Source organism: Oryzias latipes, chromosome 20 (genome assembly GCF_002234675.1).
Source record: "Oryzias latipes chromosome 20, ASM223467v1".
Lineage (NCBI taxonomy): Eukaryota > Metazoa > Chordata > Actinopteri > Beloniformes > Adrianichthyidae > Oryzias > Oryzias latipes.
Genome location: NC_019878.2, coordinates 14,398,485 through 14,426,094, shown reverse-complemented (window position 1 = coordinate 14,426,094; position 27,610 = coordinate 14,398,485). Strand labels below are relative to the sequence as shown.

The following is a 27,610-nucleotide window of genomic DNA, read 5'->3' as shown; positions in this document are numbered from 1 at the left end:
GTGTGAACTGTAGTCTCAGTTTCTTGTTCTTAGCTGAGTGTAGATTATGATAAAACAATAGAAAGGAGCCAAACTAAATCTTTGTCCGGCAAATTGAAGTTGCCATTGGATTTTTAAGAAACTTTGTTAGGATTTTAACGTAAAAGTGATATTTGTTGTGCAAAGGACTGTCACCTTTTTATTTTATAAAACTTGGTGGCCTTTTACCCCAATAAATTTTATAGACCCTTTGAATTAGATCCTTGTTATTAGATCCCAGCTTTTGTAAGTCAATTTCTTCAACAAATATGTAGCCCCATATTAATTATGTTGGAAGTCTAATAATATTTTAATAAACACGATTTCCTGTAATAGTGCTAATAATAAAACCCTCTAGTTTACCTGTTGTTGTTAGTGTTGATGTTAGTACCTATTACCGACAAAGCCAAAACGCCTCTCAGATTTACCAGTTAGCGTCCCTCTAATCCTCACCAACCTGTTGTCACACAAGAACTGCAGTTTCACATGGAAAATGCATTGCTCATTCTAATATCACTGCATTAGCCAGATGGGTTGGTCTATTTAGAGAGAGCAGAGTTGGTTGTAGCCTACAGAGTACCCAATTCTCCCACGCTTGCTGTTTAACTGACGTTGCAGCAGATTGTTTATGACAGCTTTCCGGCTGCACACACCAGACTTTGTGCTGCAGGACAGCTTCTATTACTGCAGCTCGCATCAGCACAAGCATGTGTACACACACGGGAGTGCAGTAAATGCCTCACCAAAAAAAAGGAAATAACAACAGAAAAAAATGTAAGATCAAAGCGAATGTTCCGACACATGTCGAACCCACGCAAGACATGAGTGCATGTGTTGTAAAATAAATCTATGTGTTTTATACATTCTATTGAAGTCTTTTATTCTAAAAGTTCCACTATGAGCCTGAAGGTTTTTTTTCTCTATCTTTGATTGCAACTGATTTTTTTTCCCCCCACACATAAATCTGAAATTTGCACCTAAAAGGTCAAGGTAAAGTTCCAGTACAAAAAGTATTGACAATCTGGGTATAAAAGTAATCTTTTTGGCTATTTCCTGTTTTCCTGTCGAACTTTATTATGCATCAAAAGAGTTGAGTTACAACAGGTCTTAAGATCAATGTCTCATTGGAGTTAAGAAGAGAAGGCAATATAAGAGAAATTAAGTTTGTCTGGGGAAGTTTCGGCTAAAATTCTCTGTTTTTCACTTATTCTACACGTTACATCAATAGCTGCGGTTAAATGGACAAAAGTAATCGGAATAAACGCCCGATCAGTATAAAAATGCGTTATGTAGGCACGCTGTTTGGGATACTCTGCCCCGATCAAACTGATTTGCATCAATATTTCCTTCCGAAAGAGATGTTTGGGTTATGCGGATTGTTGATCTGATTGTAGTGCATGTAAACAAGTTATTCCGATTGTGGGACACTACTGCTCTGTCTTTGCACACCGTCATGCGTAGACGGTGTGGAGCTCATTAGGGGGCTTTGGAGCGCATCAGAACTGGCTGCTCCACGCGAGCGAACCATGTGTCTAATAAGAGCAGCCGGACTCGTAGCTTTCTGTTTGCGAGCAACAGAGACTGCTTTGTTACGGTGTGCACTCTGGGGGAGGCTTCGAAGCATGTCTCCCGGGAGAATTGTGTCTCTGAGCAGAGAAGCGGATTTGGGGCGACGTGTAAGCTGGTGGAGGCAGTTTTTGAATCTAGAAATGCTGCTCCACACAGTCCTGAGAAACCATGCAGATAAACGTGGGAATTTGTGTTTCCAATCTAGTCAAGACAAAAAAAAGGCAGATGTTTATGTGCAGCTAAGATTGACCGCATACATTTTAAGTTCATCCAAAACTACATGTTGTTGACACGTATTAGCCTAATCCTAACCCTTCTTCCGGGTCCATGCTGCCAAGAGTAAAGCACTGGCTGCACATATTTAGAAAATTATGAGCGAACAGGCACTTAATAATCATAGCAACAATAAAAGCATGTTTAGAAGATCATCTCGCTCTTTCCTACAGCTTTGTCTGTTTACAATGGAACTCATTATTCCTTCTACTACTGCCGTTTCCAGTATTTTAGATAATTCTACGCATGTCAATAATAGTCATCGAAAGTGTGGCGTATGTAAACGCTTGAAAGAAGAAAGGCGCCCAGGCACATGCACACAGTTCAATTCTATTCCGATCTTTGATCCGATCAAAGACATTTTGCACATGTAACTGCAGCTAGTTTGTGTTTTATTTTCGTCTGTCTTTGAGCACCTTCCCTCTTGATTTCTTGATTTATGTGGGTAGATGCACTATGCTATCAAACATCCAGTATATTTCCCAAAAAATTAGAATGTCTGGGAAAAAGTGTGTTCATTTACTGTACATAACTCCATAAAAAAAGAGAAAAGGAAAAAAACTTTCGTAGAATGTACAGTAGATTTAGGGTTGAATGTTGAATTGATTTTAAGTATTTATATGTTTGTTTGTTTTTTGCATAAATTGGAGTTCCAGCTCATAAAACCCACAAAAATAGAATTTCAAAAAATGAGGATACTCTTGTGAAATTACCATTTTCTTATCAGTTTTTTCAAACAAATAAAGACGGAAGTTATGCATGCATCAAATCAATCCAAATAAAGTATTTTCAAAATGATATATCCACCTTCAGTAAATCCTGTTTTCGTTTATCTTTTGAAGGAAATTATGAAAATGAAAACCCTTTTCCTTGAACCTAAGTGGCATCCCATTTGTATTTCATTGACCAACACCTTGAGAGTATAAAAGCTTCAACATCTTTGGGAATTCTTTCCACTAAGTGTAAGGGCTTGTTTTTATGAATGCCAGACCTTTTGTCTTTTTTTTTTTCTACATGTGCATTTATTAGGTTTGAAACTGATTAATCCCAAATCAGTTCCACTGGGCTCAGTGCTGGTTAATTGAGCTCTACCACACCATGCTCAATCATTTGTTTATGGGTTTTGCTTTGTGCATTGGTGTGTTGAAAAATAAACCTAAACCATTTCTATCAAGTTGGGAGCAAGACCTTTGTTAAAATCCATTAGTATGCTAAAAGTATAAACTTTGAATAGCACCCCTATAGGCATGCAGTCAGACAGGTACCATTCTCTAGGCAAGCACCAAACCCAGACTCATCTGCATTGCCAGATGGAGAAGCGTGATTGGTCACTCAAGAGAGCTCTTAAGTTTTGAAGCGACATGGTTGACATCACTGCATCATACACTTTCCATTGTACTTTGTTCTTCATCCCCTGAGGCTGTCTGTGTTCTGGAGAGAAAGGTTTCATGGAGTGTGGAGGTTTGTCGTGACTGACCTTGCAGAAAGTTGGTGAGCTCTGTACATTTGCTGAATCAATTAACATGAGTTACCACGTTAACGTCCACTGTAACGTAATCCCACTGAATGTGGCGTCTTTAGTAATTGGTGGCCTTGGGATCTTTCTCTTTATATCTAAACCAGTTTCTACAAAACGCTTTCACTAATTTAGAAGTTTTTACAGAACTAGAATAATTGGTGTCCTAAGGTGCAATGTATTGCACAATAAACTGTATTACACATGTTGCTCAGAATATCAGACTCCAAAATAAGTCCAAATCAGACTGTGCCACTACGTTGCTTGACAGCTGGTATATAGCTTTTGCAAAAATAAAGAAATAGTCCTGTCATTTGCTATGTTTAACTACCTTCCCTTTGGTCCATTATGCAACATGTTGTTCAGGAAGCCTGGTGTTTTGTCCAGATGTCACTTAAGAAAAAACCCATGCTGCCATATTTGTCTGCTTTCAAGCTTTATGCTGCTATGAGCTGGTGTGTTACGGAAGGGGGCCTCTCTCTGTAACCTTGCAGAATGGACTGTGCATTTCATACTATGGCTACAGGGTGATGCTTCTGCTTTTCAGTCAATTCAACAAGCATTTTTCAGGAAGATGCAACAACCCATGAGTGTTTGAGATGCTTTTAATGTTTCACTTTCAGTGTCTTGATGGACCAACATGCTCATTTCTGAATGGGTATGTATGTTTGCCAAACAGTCAGTTATAGGTTTACATGTGAGCATAGGAGGATGGGTGATTTGGAAGAAACAATAGGGCAAAAGTAGGCCTTCCACTTTGTCAGTGCTTCTAAGGCTTACAAAAAAGCGTGAACATAGCAACAGGAAATAATGTAGATCAACTGGTGAGTGAGACCAATTTTTAATGCTTCACCACCTAAATATGATACCCGTTCCTGAAAAAATGGGCAAAACTGTTTGTTTCCTCCTCAGGTCTTACAGAAGAATGAATACATAATGCCAATTTACAATTTTATTAAAGACCCCCTCCAATCATCTTTGATGTATTGGAAAAGCATTCCCCGTGGTTTTTTTAATTATGATAGTGCAAACAAAAAAAAACAGTGTTATCTTCTAAAAATTGTGAGCGGGACTGTGTGGAATGGAGTAAGCCTGCCATGACTTCCCATCATTCCTTTGTTTACATGCTCTCTCACTAGCTTACAGTCTCTCACAACCCCAACCTAACAGTACAGGTGTGAGAAAAATAGTGAGCAATATAAGAGCTGTCCAGCCGTACAGTTTTGAGCCAGATTGCAGCTCGGACGAGGAAAACAAAGACTTACATGGGTCTATTTTTCTACAAGATCCATGTAGAAAGTTCCCTATTCAAACTTGTGGCTTGCCGTAGAAGCTTCCATGTCACAACTGCACGCTGGCATTTGCTTCTGATTCACAACAATTTGAATAAAGAAATATTTAGAAACACAATATTTAGCTTATACACATATACATGGCCTCCATCGTGACAAAATGTCACAAGAATATATTAAAAAAAAATTAAAAAAAGAAATGCAGAACTCTAGACTTTCCTTACTTTAAGAAGGTATACAGACACCTAGGAGCAAATGTTTGGATCTGTTCTAAAGTTCATACTGAGACACTGAGATAAACCAGTTCCACAGTTTAGCTCATTTGACTAATTCATGGGATGTTATGAAAAGCATGTTGATCTTAAATTAATGCAGGCTCTGATCTCCTTTTCAGAAATGTCTTTGCTTTTTCATGAACTATTTAAAAGCACACTAAGACACACGACTTAGAGAGAAAAGACCACAAATACTTGGTGGAATTTGACTTAGAGGTGTTTTACTTGGTTTAAGTCTGGCCATTAATCCTACCCCATTTCCATGCATACTTTAGTGACCTTGGCCATGGATTGAGAAACTATCCGAATGTCTGGATGAGCGGCTGCTGCTTATATTTTAGATTTGTTTTTTCAAGAAGAATGTCACTGTGGCAACTAATAATAAAAAATCCATAAATATACCATTTGGAAATATGAGCGATGACTGTCATACATTACAAATCAGTTTAAACCTGTTTTATCTAATGTGCATGTTGCACTATTTTTGCTCCTTTTTTACAGATCTACAGGAATAACAATTATGCATTCCTGCACCTACTGAGATCAACGTAAGAGCTTGAGAGTTTGAAACAAAGAAAACATTTTCTGATCACAGCAAATAAAACTGCCTTTCTTTTCATTGCAATATTTCTAGATATTCTTTTTTTAATAAAAGTGTTTTTTTCAAGATGGCACTGCTAACAACTCAAACCAACAATAACTCCAGGTTCAATATCTAAATCATCTTTGTCTGTGTCGTGCAGTTCGTGCCAGTTTGCGTCATTGTGTGTTCTGCTTGTGTATTCATTCTTTATATCTCCAAAACTTTACAGAATCATTTGTGCCACACTCCAGTTATGTTCATATTTGCATATGTATTTGTTGTATTCCTGGATGATGCAATATAATAGCAGATGTACAAGAGAGAAAAAAAAAAAGAGAAATGAGAAGTGTAATGAAGCAGATGACCTGACCAGAATGAACTAATAGCCAGACACTTAAAGACACTGAATATAATTAACTACAATGAAGACAGCCAGGCATGACTATCAACCTGATAAACAGGTTTGACCAACATGGAGAAAACTCTGAACCTGAAAACAAAACAAGACAAAGACCAAGAAGACATAACTGAAATCCAACCAAAGAACACAATCCTTGCAATTTTCAGGGATAATGTGTACTCACAAGGTTGAATCGTACCATTAAATGTCTGACAGCTGCCCCACAATAGCAACTTGTACTTTTGAATTCAAAGGGCTCAGTCACTGAACAAGGTACAGAGACTGAAAGAAAAGTTTTGCAAATCCCAGATGTTGTTGTTTACTTTGGAAAGAAGACTAGAAAAAATGTTTCATCAGACTATGTTTTCATGCAAACTATATTTAATATAAAGATCTTACCCCAGATGTAAAATGATGCAATGACAACAGTTAAAATTTCAGTGGTTGTTAAACATCACTGTGATGGATCGGATTCATCACTGGTACCAGAGAAAATGCTCACCTGATGCAGAAACAGTAACAGTGTGCAAAAACACCACCGTGTATTTATTACGTAATTCATCTTTAAACATGTCTAATGGATGTTAACTGTAGGATAACAATGCAATATCACTTGTATATCAATATCACAATCCAAACTCTTCATCAAAGAAACATTATTCCGTTCATCAAGGTCATTCAGGGTCATTTTAAAGCACCTTCTCTGAAGCAGCCCTGTGACAATCTGACTGTGTGAAATTTGTTCTTCACATTTCAAAAACCCTGGAAGGGTGCAGAGAGCTCTACTCACAGCCATGCTCAGAACATTTTGGTGACTTAAAATAAAATAAATATGTTTTGCAGAAACAGGTACAATCCGGCTAACATGTGCTGAAGCACATTTTCACAATTTAATGGTCAAAGACTTTGTGCTGTTGCATATTTATTGCCCTTAATAGCTTATCAGGAAAATAACAGTTGTTTAAAATATTTGTGCTTTTCTAAAAATATATATATTTACAGGGATATTTCAACATATAAAAAAAAAAATCTGTTTTGAAGTTAGTCACTAGATGGAAGCACAATGTTTTTTAGTCTGTTTTATCTGCAAACCATCCAGATTTGAATAATATTTCCAAAGCTTTTAAATACAGACTGGAGAGTATTTTAGTCAGTAAATATGGTAGCTGGTTAAAAATCTCGAAACCCTGAGTGCTCCTTTGGTTCTTCCTTAACTGTTTTGCATTAAAAAAAAAGGTTTTATAAAAGCAAAAATATTTCCAGTAAAATCTGCACAACCTTCCTGCCTTCAATTGAATAGGACTTTAATTCAGACAAGATGTTTAAACAACTACAGTGATATGGCAGTGTCTGTTTTAAGACAGAATTATTTGTGGTAAGATTTGGATAGTGGTGTGCAGTTATCATTGAGCACACAGTATGACTGAGACAAGTGTAATGGTACACACTGGGCATGTGACACGTGTGTTTGAATGCATGTTTAACGCATTCAAACACACGTGTTTAGCCCATGGTGTTGCCAATGGACAAAGAGGAACGGGTTTACGCTTCTTTTTCTAGTTTTTACTTGCGCATGTCTGCCACCTACAGTTGGGGGAAGCTTGGCAAAAAGTCAAGTCGAAGCAGTTAAAATATTTTTCTTTCACAGCTCTATTCTGATATATGAAAGACTTGGCGTCATAGAATTCCAGCCGACACAAACTAAAATGATTAATTTCTCCTCTATGACCAATTTTTTCAATGATTGTCAATTTCATAAATGAAAAAGGTCGCCATTCCAACGTTATCACCAAATCCGAGTCCCTGATTGGTCAAAGTTCAAACCTGTTGTACGTTTATCGGACCTGCTTTTTGTACATAGAGCCCGAAAATGACACGAGTCACACTTTTAGTTAGACTTTTCATTGAAAGTGGCTGCTTGAATGTGCGTTGCTGAAGGCAGTGTGAACATAGCTTAAGACCATGTATTTATTCTAATCATCACTTGCTGCAATTTGCTGGTGGGTGGTCTTCTAAAGTAAACCGAAATGAAACCTTTCACATCTCAATCCTAATTGGGTGCTGATGCATTGTTTACTTCTTGAAGAGAACATTGACATTGTGGTGCCTTTGCCTGCTGAACACATGTATGTTAAGGTGCTGCCAAATCCAATGGAGCATAACTGAACGACTGTCTAAGAGTAGCCCTTTCGGGTAATTTTGTCCACAGATTTGCAGTCCAGCTCCTCCATAATGACTTCCTGAATGGCTGTTTCCTAACTTCCACTGTGCATAGAGGTTATTTAACTTTTTCTGTGAACCCTTTTATTCAAGTTTTGTGCAATCTTAATTTCACAAGTCAGATTTGTTTAATTTAAATCATTCCTGTCCCTCAGTCTTGATTCTATTTTCAATAAGTTATTTAACAGATTCAATATCTTATTCCAAGTTTAGTCTACAGTGCAACACCGTGAGCTTGTCACCATCAAGCCTCCTTTAATTCCATTATACATTTATGCCCACCTACTAGGGACATTTTGGGCATCAACCTGTCAGCAGCTTATTAGGAAGGTAGGAGAAATGGAGCAGCGTGATTCAGAATTGTGTCACCTTCCCTGCCCTGTTTTCAACCTCCACTTTAATGAGTCACATTTGCAAGGTGCGAGAAGAAATGTCTCCTGGCCCTTTGCATTTTAACATGACAGCTATTAGAAGACACCAACAGCTGGTGGAAGGTGGAATCAGAGATGAGGAGGTGAGAGAAGGGATGGCAGACTGAAACAATGAACTGGAAGAGGAAAAAGAAACAGAAGCAGACATATCAACAGACAGTCTGAGAGATGGGAGTACAGCTGGTGATAGTCATCCTGTTGTTTGGGCCATGTTTGTCCTTCATTAGACACATCACCTTGTTGGGAAATGACGGACGGTAGAAAGAAGAAAATGGAAAACTCAGACAGCAGGAGAAAACGCTGAACGTGGTCATGTCCCGCAAAAGGCCACTTCAGTTCGTATGAATATAAGATGAGATAATGGCCTGATGTCACAGCAGTTGTCTCATTAATCTTGTCATTCCAATGTCTGCTCTTGGATTTTGCTCTCATTTGCAGTTTATCGGAACTTTTAAGTGTACAAGAAACCGAAGAGGGGAAATAAAGGCTACATTTAAATTCAAAGAGAAAAAAAACTGACATAATAGGGGTGGAAATATGGATGTTAGCAGCATAGGTTAATCTACAGAACAGGTGAAGGAAAAGGAGTCATATAAATTATAAATTTTATTTAAAAAAAACAAGTCAATCTATTTAGTTTGATCACTTTTTTTTGTCTTTAGTCTGTTTTTTATCTTATTTTGTCAATTTGTTTGTATGAAGAAGGTGATGATGAATACAGCTGGATCAGTGCTGCGTCCGTACATGTCTTTTCTCAGTGTGTCTATGTTTTTAGTGTTTTAGCAATAGTCATTTTGGAAAAATAAAGTGTCCCCAAATCTTAGCAAGTGTATATGTACAAGTGAACGACAAACGCCCCCTGTGATCTAAAACCCAGATGATGGATGGGTGGGGGGATTTTGAGGTCTTAACAAAAAACATTTTTTGGAGTATATATGTTGCTGGCTTGAAATGTAAGAATGCATGAAAGCTGCGAGAAATGCCATGACATTCATTATGCCCACACTGCTCACACTTGCTTTCACAAGTCAAACTTTCCATATCATCCTTATGTTTTCTCATTTGGATCAGCAGACTTTATTTTTCATTTGGGAAACAGGAAAACATTATTTACAACTATTTTTAAGAATTTGCATACTTCAAATTAGTCTTCTGGACCTGAGGGTCAATCTTGATTGACATAAACCTGTACTTGGCTGCAAGTTGTACGGCTGGCTATGCCATAACAAAAACAACCTTTGAAAGTCTGTAAACCGGACATAAGAATTAGCATTCGATTGTCCTAGAAATGTTTACAGATACATGACCAGTTGCATCAATGCAGACAATACAGAAATATTGAATGATAAGCAATTCCAAATGCAACTGCAAAGCCCAATAGATTGAATAGAAACAAATTAATCTAGAATGGATACATGTGATGCCTGGTTTTGCTTTGTAAAGCCATCCCTGCTGCTTATGTCCAGTCTTTTTTGACTGTTCAGTCAGTTTTTTTTTTCTTCGTTTTTTTGCTAAAAAGAACCAGTGAGGAAACAGAAGACTTCCAAATAAAATAAATCTGCATTTAACAGAGTCTTTACTCCAAATATGGATTTATTGTGACAATTGTACCACATATCATAATAGTAATGCATTCAGCACAGGGCCATCTAATGCTACACAGATTCTGCTAATGAAGTTGCTCAAATGGTGGATTCATGTTCGTCATTATAGTTAGAAAAGACCAGTTTTAGAGACAACTTTTCCTTCTCACCTTAAAAGTCTGAAGAGGCTGAAGTCTTTTAGCTTCCATTTTCCCAGTTGTGGGTTGGAGGAAAATCTTTATAAGCATCTCTTCTTAAGAACAAATTTTGTGGTTGTTTTAATTCAGCTCTTGACTGAGCTGGGCAAAGTAGCAGGGAATGTATACACGTGTGAAAAGGGCTTCACAAAAAAAAATATAGTTCTTGGATTTAGATTCGTACCTGTTTAGAAATGACTTGCAATATATTGTGCAAACGAGACAAAAAGCAGAAAAGAGGCCACAATTTTAGAGCCACATTATATCAATATGCACATTTCTCAAGGATTAAATTCTTGGCTCGTAACTGTTGCAGCTTGCCTGGTGAAGGCCACTGTAGACAAGGAATGATTTTTTTTTTTCCTTTCAAGCCAAGAATGAAAAAAATAAATAAAGCAGGCACAATATTTCGTCTTTTGTATCCAGTGAGGGAATATTTATTTTTTCCAATTTTCCCCTTGTTTAAATAAACTAGAAACCTAGGTAAAATGGGAGGGGAATAAAAAATTAAACATCTCCTGGATGGAGACAAATAATTAGCAACAAACCATTTTAAGGCAAACTGTTGCCAAAATCCACTAAAAAAAGTCTTACTAAAGAATATTAAGTATAAAAGAATTAAAATAAACAGAAATTTGTATTTACGTCTTTTTTAACAAGTACACAACTCACTTGCTGAGAAAACGCTGGCACAGGATTAACTCTTCAGCTATTAGGCTTTAAGCTTTATCCAAATTACCTTACTAATAAATTACTTTGGTTGTCAATACTTCTATATTAATTACAAAGTCGTTTGTAAGTTTATACTATCATTTTTGTACTTATTGATTACCATTATGCTTTTTCTCCACAAAAGTGGGAGTTTTATTCTTTTTAAAGAAACACTCTGAATCATGTTTTTGCGCTTTTTTTTTACATGTTCTTGTGGCATGTTTCTCATGATAAAATAATAAATGATGTGGTAAAATGATGATTCTCATGATAAAATTAAGAGTAACATTTCTCAGAATTTCTTCATTCAAGTATTTGTGTATCTGGAGCAGACAAAATTTCTTTGTAAACAGTTATAATCGTGATGTCATAAATACTTATCATCAGTGGATGATAAGTATTTATGTCATAAATACTATCAGCTGGCCACAAGCTCCCTTTTCTGCTCCATTCAGCTGCATCAATTTGCAGACAAATAGATCTGTATAAGTCTTTGTTTTCCTCGTGTGAGCCGTCACCTGACTCATAACTGTACGGCTGGATAGCTCCAGTATTGCCTGTTTTTTTTTTGTCACACCGGTAAAACTAGGATGAGGGTATGGAGGGCAGTAAGCTAGCTGGACAGTGGGTAAACAGATAGCTGATGGGAAATGGGGACGGGCTTGCTCCGCACCAATAGTCTCACTCACATCTCAGAGGCAAATTTCTAATGTACCGCAGAAACTATGTCATAGAAAAACACAGAGGTTTTTCATTTAATCTAAAAATGGCATAATTAAAATTAAAAGACCACTGGGAACGCTTTTAAAATAGATCAAAGATGATCAGAGTGGGATTTAAACATGGTAGTACAAAATTGAAATGCAGGTACTCCTCTAACAACAGAATAGGCTTAAATTGCAGTAGAAAAAAGTTCAATAACTTTTAGTCAGCCACTTGAAAGATGAACCTTGTTTCAATATATTTTGAGAGGCATCTGTGAAAGAGAGTGTTGGCAGTGGATGATAAGAGGACTGAGTGATGGAGAAACAGTACTTTAAACAGGTGATGGTCACAGAGTTAGGTGGGAAAAACGGACCAGTTGAAAAGCTAAAATCTGTTTTGTTCTTCAGTTGTGGAAGACGTTTCTTAAAGTTTCGACTCACCTGCCTTGTAATTTTGAATAACCAGGTATGCACAACCTTGTCACTTGTAAATTGTTCATACAGAAATACTATCTTTCATACATGGTGTGCTCTTCTGTAGCTACTTCAGGTTCAGCTGCCTCTACAATGCAGTTCGTGCTGTAAGTACCATCACCATAGTACTTCATGGTCTCTAGTACTGAAGAACAACAGGACTGCCAAAGCCTCAAACATTCTCACACATCTATGCAAATGTACACGCGTGTGTTTAAGGTGGCCAAAGTAGCAAAAAGAAAAAAGGAAAAAGACAAAGCTTGCTGTCTTCATTAACCCAGATACAGTATGCGTCTCTGAAGTATAATGGAACTATCAATTAAAAGTATTTTATGCAGTCTTTCATAAACCTTTTATGAGTTTGGACACTTAGCAAATTGCCGTTACAGCAGATTATTTTACTAAATTGAAATTAAGGAATGCCTCCATTAGCTGCAGCACTCTGCTGCCAGATTCACGATGGAGGTTCAGGTGGAGGGCAGCTTCACACTCAACACCAGACAGTTATGCAAGACACAAAGTGCATGTCATGGTTAAAAGTTTGCATTATGAATACTCTAAAGAGGCCCATGTTTACACGCAGACCTCCAAGTATGCGTGTTGTTATGTTTTATGTATTGGTTCTTTTGGTTTTGTCTGCTTTAGTATTAGTTGTGTGATGTGCACGGAATACATGGTCATCCAGTGGTGATTAATCCCTTGTTGACAATAGATATGTAGCTTAGCAGAACCGTGAGATATAGATGGGGAGAATATGTAAGCTCACATTTAAGTTCATAAAGAAAGTATAGGAAACTAACAGGTTAATTTGAAATCAATTGCTCATCTCAGAAGCAAGGTAGACCCATGCCATTTAGTCAAGATTGATTATGTGTTTGTAAAGAAGCTGAATTCATACCGTCCTAATATAAGCCAAGCAACACAATCAAGGACGGAATGCTTGTCCAAAGATAAAAACCTTGTTGTTACAAATTCATTACAGTGCTTTCATTTACAAAGGCACATCTTCATATTACAGTCACAGCAATTCAAACCATAAATGATCACTCCAGAAACACCTGCACACATACATCAGATTCAAAAGAACGCAAACTTACCTGTGATTGCAGTTAGAGGTTTGCCATTAAGGAAGCATGCAAAGAAAGAAAAAAGAAACACAATTTAGAACAAAATATTGCACATTCAATTTACCAAAAACAAACTTTTCATCATGCATTATAAAAGAAATATTATGTAAGACAGCTTTTCAAATGAAAATAAAACAAATTAAATGCCTTATCGACATCTTCCCGAAAAACAAAGAAAGAATTTTTGGATGAAAAGTAATTTAGATATTTTTAAATGACTAACAAATTTGCTACACTCAGGGTATGGAGAGTAAAAAACAATTAATTTAAAATGCATCTGTGCGTTTCTAAAATTAATAAAATACACCCTCAAAACTTTGGGAAACAATGATTCCTCTATTGGAAAGAGACATTTGTCCTCCGCAACACAATTTGTTCTTTGATCATTTTTTTAAAATGGTCTTAAACTGTTTAAACACATTTGAAATCAATGTAGACTCTGAAGCACTACAGATTAACCATGTTAACTCTTTATAGTCTCTCATTAGATGGTTTTAAGCCCTCAAAATGTAAATATTTAAGAATCTGCAGGCTCTAATGATGACTTGGAGACCAACGTTTTAAGTTAACAGTTGGTTTTATCGTCTAACTTACAATGCCTTTTTTTTCTTTACTTTTTTTTTTCTTCCAGAATTTAAAAGTTGAGATTGCTCTTTTAATCAGGAGCCTATTTCTTAGTTCCTTATAACTTTAACCAGCAATTTTAGTAAAAAAAAAAACATCTGTCAGATAACAACACACAGCTAATTGTTCATTCTGGTTCAGAAATCTCCTGTTGCAGCAAAGTAACAGCAGCTATGACTTCCTTGTATATTTTTTTTTAATTTTTTTGGACAACAGATTAAAAATCAAGGATCAAACCAGGTTTGTTTTTTTTGCAGATGTACGCAGAGTCTTCAGCAGAAGCTGAACAGAGACTAGTGAATTTTACCTTTATGTCTGTGCTGGGAGATGGTGACGTGCTTTGAGTGCATTTTCGCAAAATATCGCAGACTTCGGATTCTGTTTATTATTTCTAATGTAAAACCGTCAACTTCATTCTGTTTCCTTTCTTTTTGTGTCAGAAAGACCTCCTAGTAATGCAAACCACAAACGAGTACAATCAACATGGTTTTTGTGTGCCAGTCCCAAGTCCTGATTAATGCAGAGGGTTGTGTCAGAAAAGGGCATTTGAGATAAAACTATGAACAGAATGTGTTGTTGTTTTAGAGACAGGCAGCAGAGCTGAAGATGTTAAGGTCTTATTTGATAGATAAGATCAGATCAGGAGTGAAACCATCAGAGGAGTAGCTCATGTTTGATGTTGCGGAGATAAAGCAGGGAAGCAGTTTGGGACACATTCAAAGAAGGGACAGTGGTTATGTTGGTGAAAGAATGCCATGAGGAAGATCAAAGCAGTTCATCAATGAAGTGAAGGAGGACATGAGGGTAGTCCGTGGGAGTAAGGAAGATCGGGTTAAATGGAGGTGATGTTTCGCCGTGAAGGGAGCACCCAAATAGGCAAAGAAGACCTTTTGGAGCACAAACTGTAACTCCACTGTCATATTTGTTTTTCTTTCAGCCAAACAAGCTGTTCTTCCATCTTGTACTTTAAAATGCACAATAAAAAATAAAATAAAAAAAATAAAATAAAAAATGCAGCCTTGCCTCACAGAATTTTATCTCAGTAACGGTTCTAAAAATGCACAGCAAGGTGGGGAAAAGGCTTTTAAATGTGCGCCACTATCACTTAATGAAAAGCAGCACAGTGCATTTAAATAGAAGTGCTTGATCTCCTCAAAAGTTAAAAAGATAATTTCATTGGAATGCAGATGCTTGATGTTATCGTTGAATATTTAGAATTAACCCTTTACTTATTGAATTGTGAATGAATTGGTTTTGATTATGACTGAATGTTGGGATTGGGTATATTGTTATGGAAGCGATTATGTAGCATAAATAAAAAGCAAAGTCAAAACCAGAAATGCTTTTTCATTTTCAAAATGAAGCTGCATTTTTTGACTCAAAAATATAATGAAAAAGCAATCCACCAAAATGCTTTTTCATTTCCTTCCTCAACACAGCTTATTCTGTCACTTAATTAAAATTAAAATGAAAATGGTATTTGACATTTCATTTTCAAACAGTTCTCTGGTAAATGTGTAGCATAATTAATTTAGAAATGTCTAATTTGACCATTAAAATGGATTAATAGAAATGCTTTTTAATTTTCAAAATGTAGCTGCATTTTTTGACTCAAAATTAAAAAGAAAAAGCAATATTTCAAAATGCTTTTTCATTTTATACTTGAAACCGCTCATTCTGTGTCATAATTCAAACGAAAATGCAAAGAGGGGATTGCATTTGCATTTTAACATCCACCCCGCACAAGTTGTCACAATATTCATTTAGAAAAAGCATTAGCAGAGGGGAGGCGGGGCGATGACGTCACTGCTTTTTCTGTGTGTCCGGCTGCTGACTGACGCACACACGCGCACCAAGAGCAGACTGTGTTAGCAGCAGAGACGAGGGTTTTGTGATGGTTGTGAACTTCTGATGAGTTTCCACAGCTTCTCAGGACTAAGTAACTGCATGTCCGCCTTCTGCGGTCCTCCTCCCGACGCACCGCGGACAAGCTTTTTTCTTCGGACCGCCAGCTGCCTTCGCACAGCGGAGCGCGAAGCTCCCGATGATCGCTGAAGGCGGAAATGCTGCTGCGATCTGAGAAACCATCATATGAATTTGTGTTTCCAGTGGTGTCCAGAACAAAATAAAGACTGATGTAATTCACAGATATTTACACCTTGATCTGCAGCTTTGCGGTGAATTTGCTGTTTGATTTATTAAGATCCAGGAATCTAGGTTTGAGCAGGCCAGGTCCAGTGGTTTTTGAACAGGACCCGGTTTTAGGTGATCTTAATGTGAAAAATGCAGCAGAATGTTCCTTCAGCTCCCTCGATAATCAGAAGCTGTGAATCGTAAGCCAACTTTAGCGTCGTCTGACAGCACGGATTTAAAAACATATAATCGAGCGGAGCAGGCCGTAAAATATTAGCATTACTGTAATAAAAGCACATTATGAAGATACTCTCCTGCAGCTTCGCGCTGAGTGAGTGTTTTTGGTCCAACCGGCAACGTTTAGCATCGAGAAATCTGCTATCTGTTGATGGAGCTCCAGCTGTCATCAAACAGCAAATTCACCGCGAAGCTGCAGATCAAGGTGTAAATATCTGTGAATTACATCAGTCTTTATTTTGTTCTGGACACCACTGGAAACACAAATTCTTATGATGGTTTCTCAGATCGCAGCAGCATTTCCGCCTTTAGCGATCATCGGGAGCTTCGCGCTCCGCTGTGCGAAGGCAGCTGGCGGTCCGCAGAACAAAGCTTGTCCGCGGTGCGTCAGGAGGAGGACCGCAGAAGGCGGACATGCAGCTATGTAGTCCTGAGAAGCTGTGGAAACTCATCAGAAGTTCACAACCATCACAAAACCCTCGTCTCTGCCGCTAACAGTCTGCTCTTGGTGCGCGTGTGTGCGTCAGTCAGCAGCCAGACACACAGAGAAAGCAGTGACGTCATCGCCCCGCCTCCCCTCTGCTAATGCTTTTTCGAATTGAATATTGTGACAACTTGTGCGGGGTGGATGTTAAAATGCAAATGCAATCCCCTCTTTGCATTTTCATTTTAATTATGACACAGAATAAGCGGTTTTAAGTATAAAATGAAAAAGCATTTTGAAATATTGCTTTTTCTTTTTAATTTTGAGTCAAAAAATGCAGCTACATTTTGAAAATTAAAAAGCATTTCTGTTAATCCATTTTAATTGTCAAATGAGACATTTCTAAATGAATTTTGGTACACATTTACCAGGGACCTTTTTGAAAATGAAATGTCAAATACCATTTTATTTATCATTTTAATTAAGTGACAGAATAAGCTGTGTTGAAGTATAAAATGAAAAAGCATTTTGAAATATTGCTTTTTCTTTTTAATTTTGAGTCAAAAAATGCAGCTTCATTTTGAAAATTAAAAAGCATTTCTATTAATCCATTTTAATGGTCAAATTAGACATTTCTAAATTAATTATGCTACACATTTACCATGGAACGTCTTGAAAATGAAATGTCAAATACCATTTTCATTTTAATTTTAATTAAGTGACAGAATAAGCTGTGTTGAGGAAGGAAATGAAAAAGCATTTTGAAGTATTGCTTTTTCATTATATTTTTGAGTCAAAAAATGCAGCTTCATTTTGAAAATGAAAAAGCATTTCTGGTTTTGACTTTGCTTTTTATTTATGCTACATAATCGCTTCCATATATTGTGCTCCATTAAGCTATGGTTGTTGCTTACTTTGGCAAAATAAGTAAGTTGTAAAAAGAGATGTGTAATTCCCAATAGCTTTTTTTGTCTACATTTCTTAAAGTTGCAACATTGATTTCTTTCATTGTAAAATTCTTGAGACTTCTGCAGAGCATTGTGTTACCATGGAAATAAGCCGCAATCTAATTGACTTCCTGATGAAAAGAAAAGTAACAGATTCCTCTCAGTCACACATGCACAGTATGTTGTCACACCCCCGAAACACACACATGTAAATGAATGATCAAAGACACACATGACCAGGTTTCTGCTTGGATGTATTCAGACTGAAAATTTGTCCATCTTTATGAATAAATGTGTCCAGTCTAAATACAGATTAAAATAATTTCAATGGGACTTTATTTTTTAGCTCATACTGTTGTTTAAAACAATGTGCATCATTTATCCTAACATTGAAATAAAGCAAATAAATATTAGGTGGTTATTGTTCTTTGATCTAAAAAAATTGAGTTTTTAACAGCTAATTATGGAATCAAATTGTTGGGCCCTGACATAATTGAAGATTGAGCGCTTGGTTCCTAATTTATTCAGACACTTCTTTTGCTCTTCACTGAATTTTTCAGCACTAAATATTTTTAGACCCTATTTATGGAGGATGGGGAATTTTCTCTGGATATGTCCAGTTTTTTTTTTCCTTCCAAGACTATCTAGTATGCCCTCAGGTTTTAAGGAGTCTTGCAGAAACTGAGATATTTGGCAAAATGCTTTAGAGATGGAAGGGCAGAAGGGTCAGTTTCTCCTGGAACTTGTCTTTCAGTAAGAAAATGCTAAAGCTTTGCCCCTTAAAACAGTAAGTGACAGATCAGCTGTGCTATCCGGCGGCCGGTGTGGATTGCTATCTGTACAAAAAGGCAATGAAGCCTCCTCTGATCTGTAGAAGTGGAAGAAATATCAAAGCATGTACTTTGTCACAGCGATTGACCCACCAATGTAGAAAAACTCACAACTGATTCAGGGATCAAACAGAGGAGCACTGCCATTTCTTTCTTTGGGACCAATTAGAGAAACAGCATTTTGCAGTAAGCATTCATAATTCAGTCTTTCAATGCGGTAAATTTAGGACGAAACATGTTCACTTACAAAACAGAAACAGTCATGGGTGAGACTGATGCAGAACCTGAAACCAAGTTTATACTTCAAAATGTAAGATAATCTGAGTCCATGATTTTAATTAAAATTATTTATCTCGAACAAAAATAGAGCTAATCTAGCTAATCTTTTAATCCAATTGATTATTTTTCTAATTTGAAATTCTCCAAACTCTGGAAAAACTCCTGATGTAAAAAGTGTATGTAAGGAAATGTAGATCCAATTTGATCCAAATTGAGTTTTTGACTTTAAACTGTGCAATTTTAATATGATTGTAATTTACAATGACAACCACAAAGATAACAGATTTGTTTGACTTCTTATTATTACGTTATTGTTAAAAGTTATTTTTTGAACATAGATGACCAGTAGAGAAAAAAAAGCTGCATCCACATAAATTAATAAATGGCGTCAAGGTGCAAACGCAGTGCTTCTTAGATAAAAATGCACGTCACTCTGTTTTTGAGCTTAAAAATACTTTTCTTATAAAGTTTTATATTTGTTATATCCCAGAATTTCTTGTCATGTAAAGAAATGTGACCACTTTAAATCAAAGGGTCATTCAGGATGGCATTTTTAGAACTGCAGTGAGTGTTGTGTGTCCTGTAGTTTCTTAAAGATACTGACTGTCTTTCTTTAGTCTGTGTCCTTGGAAACAGAAGTTCCGTTTGACAGAGGGTATACAGTTAGTGAAGGTAGTTGGATGGGACGAGAGCGAACAAGGGGGTAAAGACGCGCATGAGTGGGGTCTCTTGTTCCCAATGCTGTGTCAGCTTTGCTGTCAACTCATCAAAGTCGCTGACACACTGCTGACATTCCTCTTTTTCCATGTCTGTCCATAAACAGACATCTATGGTCCCTAAAGTGCAACCATTCATTCATGTGTCCATCTATCCATCCATCCATCCATCTATCAACAGCAACCACTTATAGCTGGCTATCCATCTGCCAATCTTTATATCATTCTACTTGTTCATTTATGTATCCACATGTCTACTTATCATTTGCAAACACCTTGCTGTTTAAAAGCCTTTACTTGTTTTGAACAGGTGATAAATATTAATTGAATGACAAGGGTAAAAACAGGAAGAAAGAAGGGGAAGGAGGAAAACAGGATGGTGCTGACAGTGCCTAGCTTGGAGAGTCAATGGAAAGCATTCACCATCAAAGGCCACACACAGAGTGCTCACATGCATTATAGATCGGTCCCTGTCCCCTAGAGATGGATTATTGTAGCACTTCATTCAGAGTGATAAAGAGAAGGTTAGGCCTGCAGATAAAGGCAGACAAGACAGAGGAGCATCTTCCCCTCATACTGCAAATGAGACAGAAGATGCAGAACATCAAGTGCCGGTGAGAAAAGAAAATACTACCAAATGACAGCTTTAATTGCTGCATAAAGTGCTTTGAAAAAATGGGAGAAAAATATGAAATGAGTCACTCCAGACATTCCTCTTTCCTACCTGCAAGGAGCAAGAAAAAAATAAGCAACTAAGGAAGATGAAAAGTGACAAACACAACTTTCCAAATTCAAAAGAAATCAATATGTAAACTAACTCCCAGTTTACTGCAAGCTGAATTACTGTATTTTCTTAATTCCTTGAGTTCTTATCTTTCTATCCTCTATCATCTCCTATTTTAGATATATATTTTTTGCATAACAGGCTTGGAATATTCCTTTTTCTGCTTGTTTAAGATAACTACACACCTGGCATGTCACCTCCAAGAATGAGCTACACGTGGCTTATAAAGTTTGCATTTAAGCCCTTGGTGTTCACACTGGACAAGCAGTGAAGGCGTTCCTCTATTTTTCTACCGTTGACTAAATCGCATGTACACCAACTACAGTTGGAAGAGGCTTTGGTGCAAAATGTCAAGGCAGAGTAAAACTCACAGATCTAGCTCCAGGCTTTTTCTTTCACATCTCTGTTCCGACGTATGAAAGATTTTGTGTCATAGAATTCCAGCCTGACACAAAACGCAATTATTGATTTCTCCTCTATGATCAATTTTCAAACGGTTGGCACTTCCTTGAATTAAAAAGGGATGCCAACCATATGTCACTGTCAAATCCAAGTCCCTAACTGGTCAGAGACTTGGATTTGACTTTAAACTAATTGAACCAGTCAAAGTTCAAATGATTTAACACAAAACGTGCATTCAATGGCTACATGTTTGGCACGTGGAGCGTGAAAACACCCCATGTATGTACAATAACAGAACTGTAAGCCGGACATGTTTTTCTGGGTTCTTGCGCAAGTAGCACAAATGCAGACAGACAGAACCCTGCATTTCAAGTATGTTTTATCTTTCATAAAAGGATTTCCATAGTCCTTGGGGGTTGCAGACATGCATACCGATGTGTGATGCAGACCCTCATTAGGACACTGTGCTGACCTGAAGTCATTTCGTACAACCGAAGCCAAACCCTAACCTTAACTTAATCTCTATTGACATATTAGCCTTGACCCCAACAAAGACCCTAGAACCTATGTTCTGCCTCATTAGGACCAGGCCTTCGTCTGCATAATGACTGCTGCTCCTATCGTGGTGGTTTAAACAAGAAAATGTTCTAATGAGTTCAAAAAACAGGAACCCACAAAAGGCCACATAAGGCTGTTTAGCAGTCAGACCAAACTGAGCCGGGAGTCTCTTATTTTCCATATGACCTTTTGTCACTTTGCCAGTGACATTTTAAATATGCTCCCGCTCACCCATGTCACCAGCCTTGTCTGCTGGATACTAAACAAAGCAGAGTTGCCGAGGGGAAAACAAAGAAAAAGAATAAAATAGACAGTCAATAGAGAAATTGAAAAAGATTTAAAAAACAAAAACAAAAATGGATCATAGCAAAGAACCAGTGATAGAAAGAAGGAGATCAGCTCAGAAAACACACAAAAACAAAAAATAAAAAACACAGAAACCTTTGTAGACGAGACAAAGCTCCAAGGAGAAATAAATCTATTAAGTGAGACATAAATGTTAAAGATGAGTGGTAATAGCAAGAAAAAAGCAAAAGGCAAATAGTGGGAGGAGAGAAAAGACGGACAAAAAAGATGCTGGAGAGACTGATAACAGGAAGTAGCCCAGAGCAAAAGCTGAGAAAAGGGCAAGGGTGGGAAAAGAAAAAAGTGTAGTGAATGCAAGAAAAGAAGATAAGAGGGTGAAAATAAAAGAGCAATAGATGGGTTGTGTCGCTTTGGAAATTCCAGTCGTCTGCGGTGGAAATGTCATCGATATGTGAGGGACCCATTTGAAAAGTGCGATACCATCTAAGAGGGGATGTCCAGCCAGAGGGTCCGCATGGATCAAAAAAGTCTTACTATTAGCAGGAACTCTTATCCAAAATTAATGATCCAAACTAATCTCGTCTGTCACAAAGAAATGTATGAAAAAACACAACACTGAATTTCTTATAATCTTGAAGACCAAATAAATTTTTTCTGGTCCTAACAGTGACGCGACTCCTTCTAGACCCACTTGATAAAATATTGTGTTTTAAAAAAGTTCTTGTGGCATTTTTCTGATGATGGAAAATGAAGCTTAAAATTGCATTTCTGAATATTTCTTTATTCAAAACATTGTGAAGCAGGGGCAGACATAATAAGTAGGTGCTGCAGTTGGTGAACCAACAAGCTCCCTACTCCACTCCATTCCTATGCATCCACTTGCAGAAAAATAGATCCGTGTACGTCTTCATTTTCCTTGTCTCTTGTTTAAACTCCCTAGTTAACTTTAGAAAAATAAGATTGAGTATTAAAGAATGAAAACAAAGATCTGCATGCAATTATATATTTACAGTGTATGTAGATTTAGAAAGTCGAATGCATAGTGTACAGAAGGCGCGTCACGGAGAAGACGGATTGACAAGGTCAACAGTTAATCAGGACGCAGTGCAACATGTAAAACAAAAAGTTAAAAAAAAGTATTCAAAGAAAAGAACTGCAAAATAGTGAAAGATAAACTGTGATATTCTAAAGAAATACTGTAAAAGAAAATGCGTATTTGTCAGCATAGCTTGTCAGTCATCTAAATCCTAAATCCCAGGTGAAAGCACATCACTGCCTGTAGCGATTGTCCTTTTTGAACAATCAGGAAAAATATATAGTGCTGTAGAAGACTCGAGAAACAGCATGAAGGAAAGGGAGAGCACTAAAACTCTGTAAGAACTACACATTGAGGGTTTTTTTCAGCAAACAACGCATCAAAGTGTTGTTCCACAGTCAAAAAGATGCAGCAGTAATAAATGAGTGCTTCTGAGTTTGTTTGCTTGTTGTTTTAATTGGTTAAACCCACTGACTACTTCATCTTTTTCAAAGCCACGGGGGTCTGCTGGGGTTGACCCAAGATGTCATGAGATGAAAGACAAAGTACGCTCTGGATAAGTCCCCAGTTCATCACAGGGACAAGAAACCACGCACACTCACCTCTCAAGGGCAATTTCTTTGGACTGGGAAGTGTGGGAGAGAGCTTGTGATGGACAAACAAACTGTCCAAGGTTTGCCCTGCCATCATCCAAAGAAAGCACACTACGTGACCTTAGTGAGGTCAAGGTGGGTTTAAAAGATAAACCAGAAAAATATAGATGTATATATGCACCACCTGCATATTTCGTGTTGAAACCACTCAAGTTTGTAAAATGGATGCTGTGAGATGACAGGCTAATCACCACTCTGCTGCGCAGCCCATTTGGCCACTCGGTTTGTATTTAGTTCAGGTTTCAGATGGATTGATGAAGATTTAATAATATCAAGCAGTTTGATACAGAAATCTATTTTTACCACAAGGATTGTTCCAAACAGTAATTGTGTTAGAATGAAGCATACAAAAAGTTTGTATATATAGTGTAGATCCTCAGGGAAATATATCAGTTTATCCTCGGGTTGAAGCTTTCACTTTCTGGTGCCAGGGCCAGATTTCTCCAACATGCTGAGCAAAGTCACCCACATTACACGTCTTGAGTCTGCCCCATGATGTGACACAGCCTGTCTCACTTCCAGTAGGAGTGTGTGAAGGAAAGGCTTAATGATTTCCACCATGGACTCTGGTAACCCGATCACCTGCTCATTTACCCTCTGAATTCATTTCTACAATGTCAGTAAAAGAACAAATCCATAGCATACGGCTGTGTCTGATGTACATCGTAATCTCAAGCACCTTCATTTGCATCTAACTACAGAGGGTTAATATAATTAGTGCTGTCGTGCGATTACTTTTGTTTGTGTGCGATATATTAAACATGACCTGTGATTATTTATTTAAATATTTAATAAGCAGTGTGAGGATTAGTCCCTTGAGATGCCACATCTCGTTTTTGAGGGGTTTCTCCTTTTAGATTAAACAACAACAATGACAAAAAGGGTGACAAAGTAGAGTTAAGAACAAACAAATGAAAACAAAGAAAATACAAACTATGATACATCTTAAGTATTTAACCAACACAAACACATACATAAGCACGCATATACACATAATAGTTCTCTGTAATTAATCTATTATGAATCTAACCAAATATTTGCTGTAAGTAGACCTCATTTTGAGGCATTTTCATTCACATTTGGGACGCAAAATACAATAAAAAAGTGGCTTTATGCAGTTTTCCTATTATAATAGACTTCTAACCTTTACCTTTACACCACTAATAGGTACTATTTTCTATCTCAAACAATTGTGCAGGAAATAAGTGTTCTAAAGCCTTGTTTCCACTGAGCAATGAGGCAGAGTCTGTCCATTTTTCTATGGACCTGCAACCAAAGAGAGTCCAAAAATGGTACGGTTCGATTTATAATTGCTCAAAATACCGGACTGGACCATACACTCAGTGTGAAGAGGGCTTAATTAACCACATCAAAAACAAAAAATAGTGGGGGCACTTTTAAGCCATCCAAAAAATATTTACCACAACTTTCTTATTAATACCATAACAGATATCCTGACATCCTTTATTCCACAGTTTACCGTCCGACACGATCAGCCCTCTCCGTAACCCATTCATTTATGCTAATAAACACCTCATTGGGCTGTATTCTTTACATAATAGACAATACCTGTGGTGCTAAGGCTTTGTTTTGGATTAATTCTGTGAAGAACCGGAAACAACACACTGATGATGTCACAGCAGCGACTGACGAGAGCGATGCAAGACACGTTTCCATCTGAGTTTAAATTAAACGTTTATGCATGTAAAGACAATAGTAATAAATAAAAAATTAGATTAAGGTGATAAAAAATGCACTAATTTGTCTGTAATAATCACAATTACCTAAATCATTTGACACCCCTAAACATATTATCGGTTTGTCATAAATGCTTGCATTCTATACACTTTATTGCTTTTTTAAAGTCTATCTACAACGTTTTTATTTCGCATAAGGCATCTAGGCTTTATTTTAAATCACTTCTAAATATGTTTTTTTCTTATTGCATCAGATTCTAATAATCTGTACGGTACTTTTTGCAGGTGGTGAGACTATTGATCGTCAACATCAAAACTTAACACACATTCGGTTATCTGAAAGAATCAGAGGCTTTGATTCCTTTCCTCTAAAACTATGATCATACAACTTCAAACCTGCTACTGCTACCCTGCATCAAAAGGACATCTTTAGTCTCTTGCGTCCATCTTTAAAGCCAACATCCATCAGAATAAAGACAAAAGGGCAAAGAGGGAGACATGTCAACTGTATGCATAGTCATGATCTACACAAATTCACCTGGGTCCACAAATCAAGCTGCAATGTTCATGGAGCAAAGGAGCTGCTGTGCTAACAGCATAAGTAATGAACTTAATAAAGGTAAGCTTCATTTGTCCTTGTGAAAAAACACAGCGGGAGATTTTCTTCCCAGAGTATAAGTGGCTTGTTGCAACGCAGCCATGCAGCACATGCTCCTGAATATGATGATGTGCACATGCTCTAGGTGTTGTGGCAAGCTGGCATATTTGCGCACCACACATATTTGCATGCATACACACTGCAACAGTGTAGAAAAAGACCCCAGGCAGTCCAGAGGGGGAGCCGGTAATGAGAGAGGGAGCAAGAGACCCAAGTTTGGAGTTTGGGAAGAAAAGAAAGCTGGTTTTCACTTCTGAAGATGTGAAACTCACATGGGAAAGAAAGCTGTGTTATGTACAGTGGAGCTCTGAAGAAAATGTCACACCGCCGGTGTTTGAAGCTGGAAATGATGCACCAGCTAGGAGTCTGAATGAGTGCTTGTGTGCACTAGTTAAACAGAAAGAGATAGGAGCTTTGCATGCATATTAACAACTGTGCATGTGTTTGTGTGAGGGTTAGGGCATGATTCGGGGCAACAGTTCACATTTTGGAGTGACAGCGGTGGTTTGTGGGCACAGTTTGATCAAAGGCACTTTGATCACGTAGTCCAGAAGCAAATGCTGCGTGTGAGTTTTCTTCACATGCATGCACACAGGTTTGCGTGCATGAAAGCAACGGGATAATGGGAATGCAGTAACACTGGGGGCTTCGTGTAATGGCAGCTAAATCTAATCCGGTGACCGCACTCGATTTGAGTGGAAAAAATCAATCAATGCAAATGAAGGCTTAGACCGCCACAGTCAAATGTGAAATGACTAAAGGAATGACGTGAAACTACACTCGAGCAATAAAGTCTGCCTCCTTCTTTCAGTTTTCTTTCAATCAATTTATTTAAAGGAATGCTTTTTTACTTCAGTTTATGTTTCTTATTACAAGCAAACCACATCTTTATGTTTCAGGCTTTCGTCTTTATAAGACAGGTGTAACACACAGGGAACATTGCGTTTCACTGTTTCCAGCAGCTATTCTGTACTTTTAACTGGGATGTCCCAATCAGGTTTGTTTGGCCCCAATCCAGTTCCAAGTCATTTGAATTTGAGTATCTGCCAATACTGGACTGATCCAGAAATTTTTACACATTTAAAAAAAAAACTAAGAACAAATAAAATAAACAGATCCCCTTTTTGTTATTCTATTCACCTTATTTAATCATTTAAAAGAGCACTTCTGTGAAGTAGCTTGAACAATCAATTAAAATAGTGCAACTATCAACTTGAAAAATTAGTTACCGTAACTATTTACTAGTAAAAATAGGCAGTAATGGTTTTCGTATCTTCAGTGCTTTTTTGATCAGATCTGATTCTATTAAAAATGCGTAAAATTTTTAAAACAATGGCTTTCTTCCAAAATTGTTTTTGTGACATGAATATGAGGATGGAAACTCATGACTAGCTCATATCAATGTAACCATGAATTAGTTTCAGTTTTTGACAGATTGCACTTTGTAGATGCTCCATTGGCACCTGTCTTCTCTCTGTTTAATTCTCGTTAAAAAGAAAAAAAAGGTATATTTTTAAATGCCTTTGTAGGTTGTTGTTTACGTTAAGACAAACCAGTTAGTGCCATATTTTGCAGCGTTTACAGCTATAAAATGTGATCCATTCATGACATGCAGACTTCTACTAGGACATTTATTTGAAATTATTTGAAATATTTAGCTTTAAATACATAGTGCCGATCGCATTAACGAGAATACAATACATTTCTGATCACGTGATTCCCTACATTTAAAACCAAAAAGTGGCTCAAATTTCCATGTTTTAATGGGAAATTAACATTAATATTTCTTCCCCAAATTTTTTTTTAGGTTATTACAGTGAATTGTGAACAAAAATGTTTTATTAATTAATTATTTAATAAGTTAATTAAAACAGAACATTATACTTGTCTGAGTGTGAAAAGATTGAAAATATTTACAAAAATGGGACCAACTTTCCCATCTCTAAATCCTTT

At 37.1% G+C, this 27,610-nt stretch overlaps 1 protein-coding gene across 4 annotated transcripts in view; it reads right to left on the bottom strand.

The window, feature by feature from the left end:
- cntnap2 (contactin associated protein like 2) overlaps positions 1–27,610 on the bottom strand; it is a 364,810-nt gene that overhangs the window by 272,317 nt on the left and 64,883 nt on the right. The gene's annotated exons all lie outside the window — the stretch shown is intronic.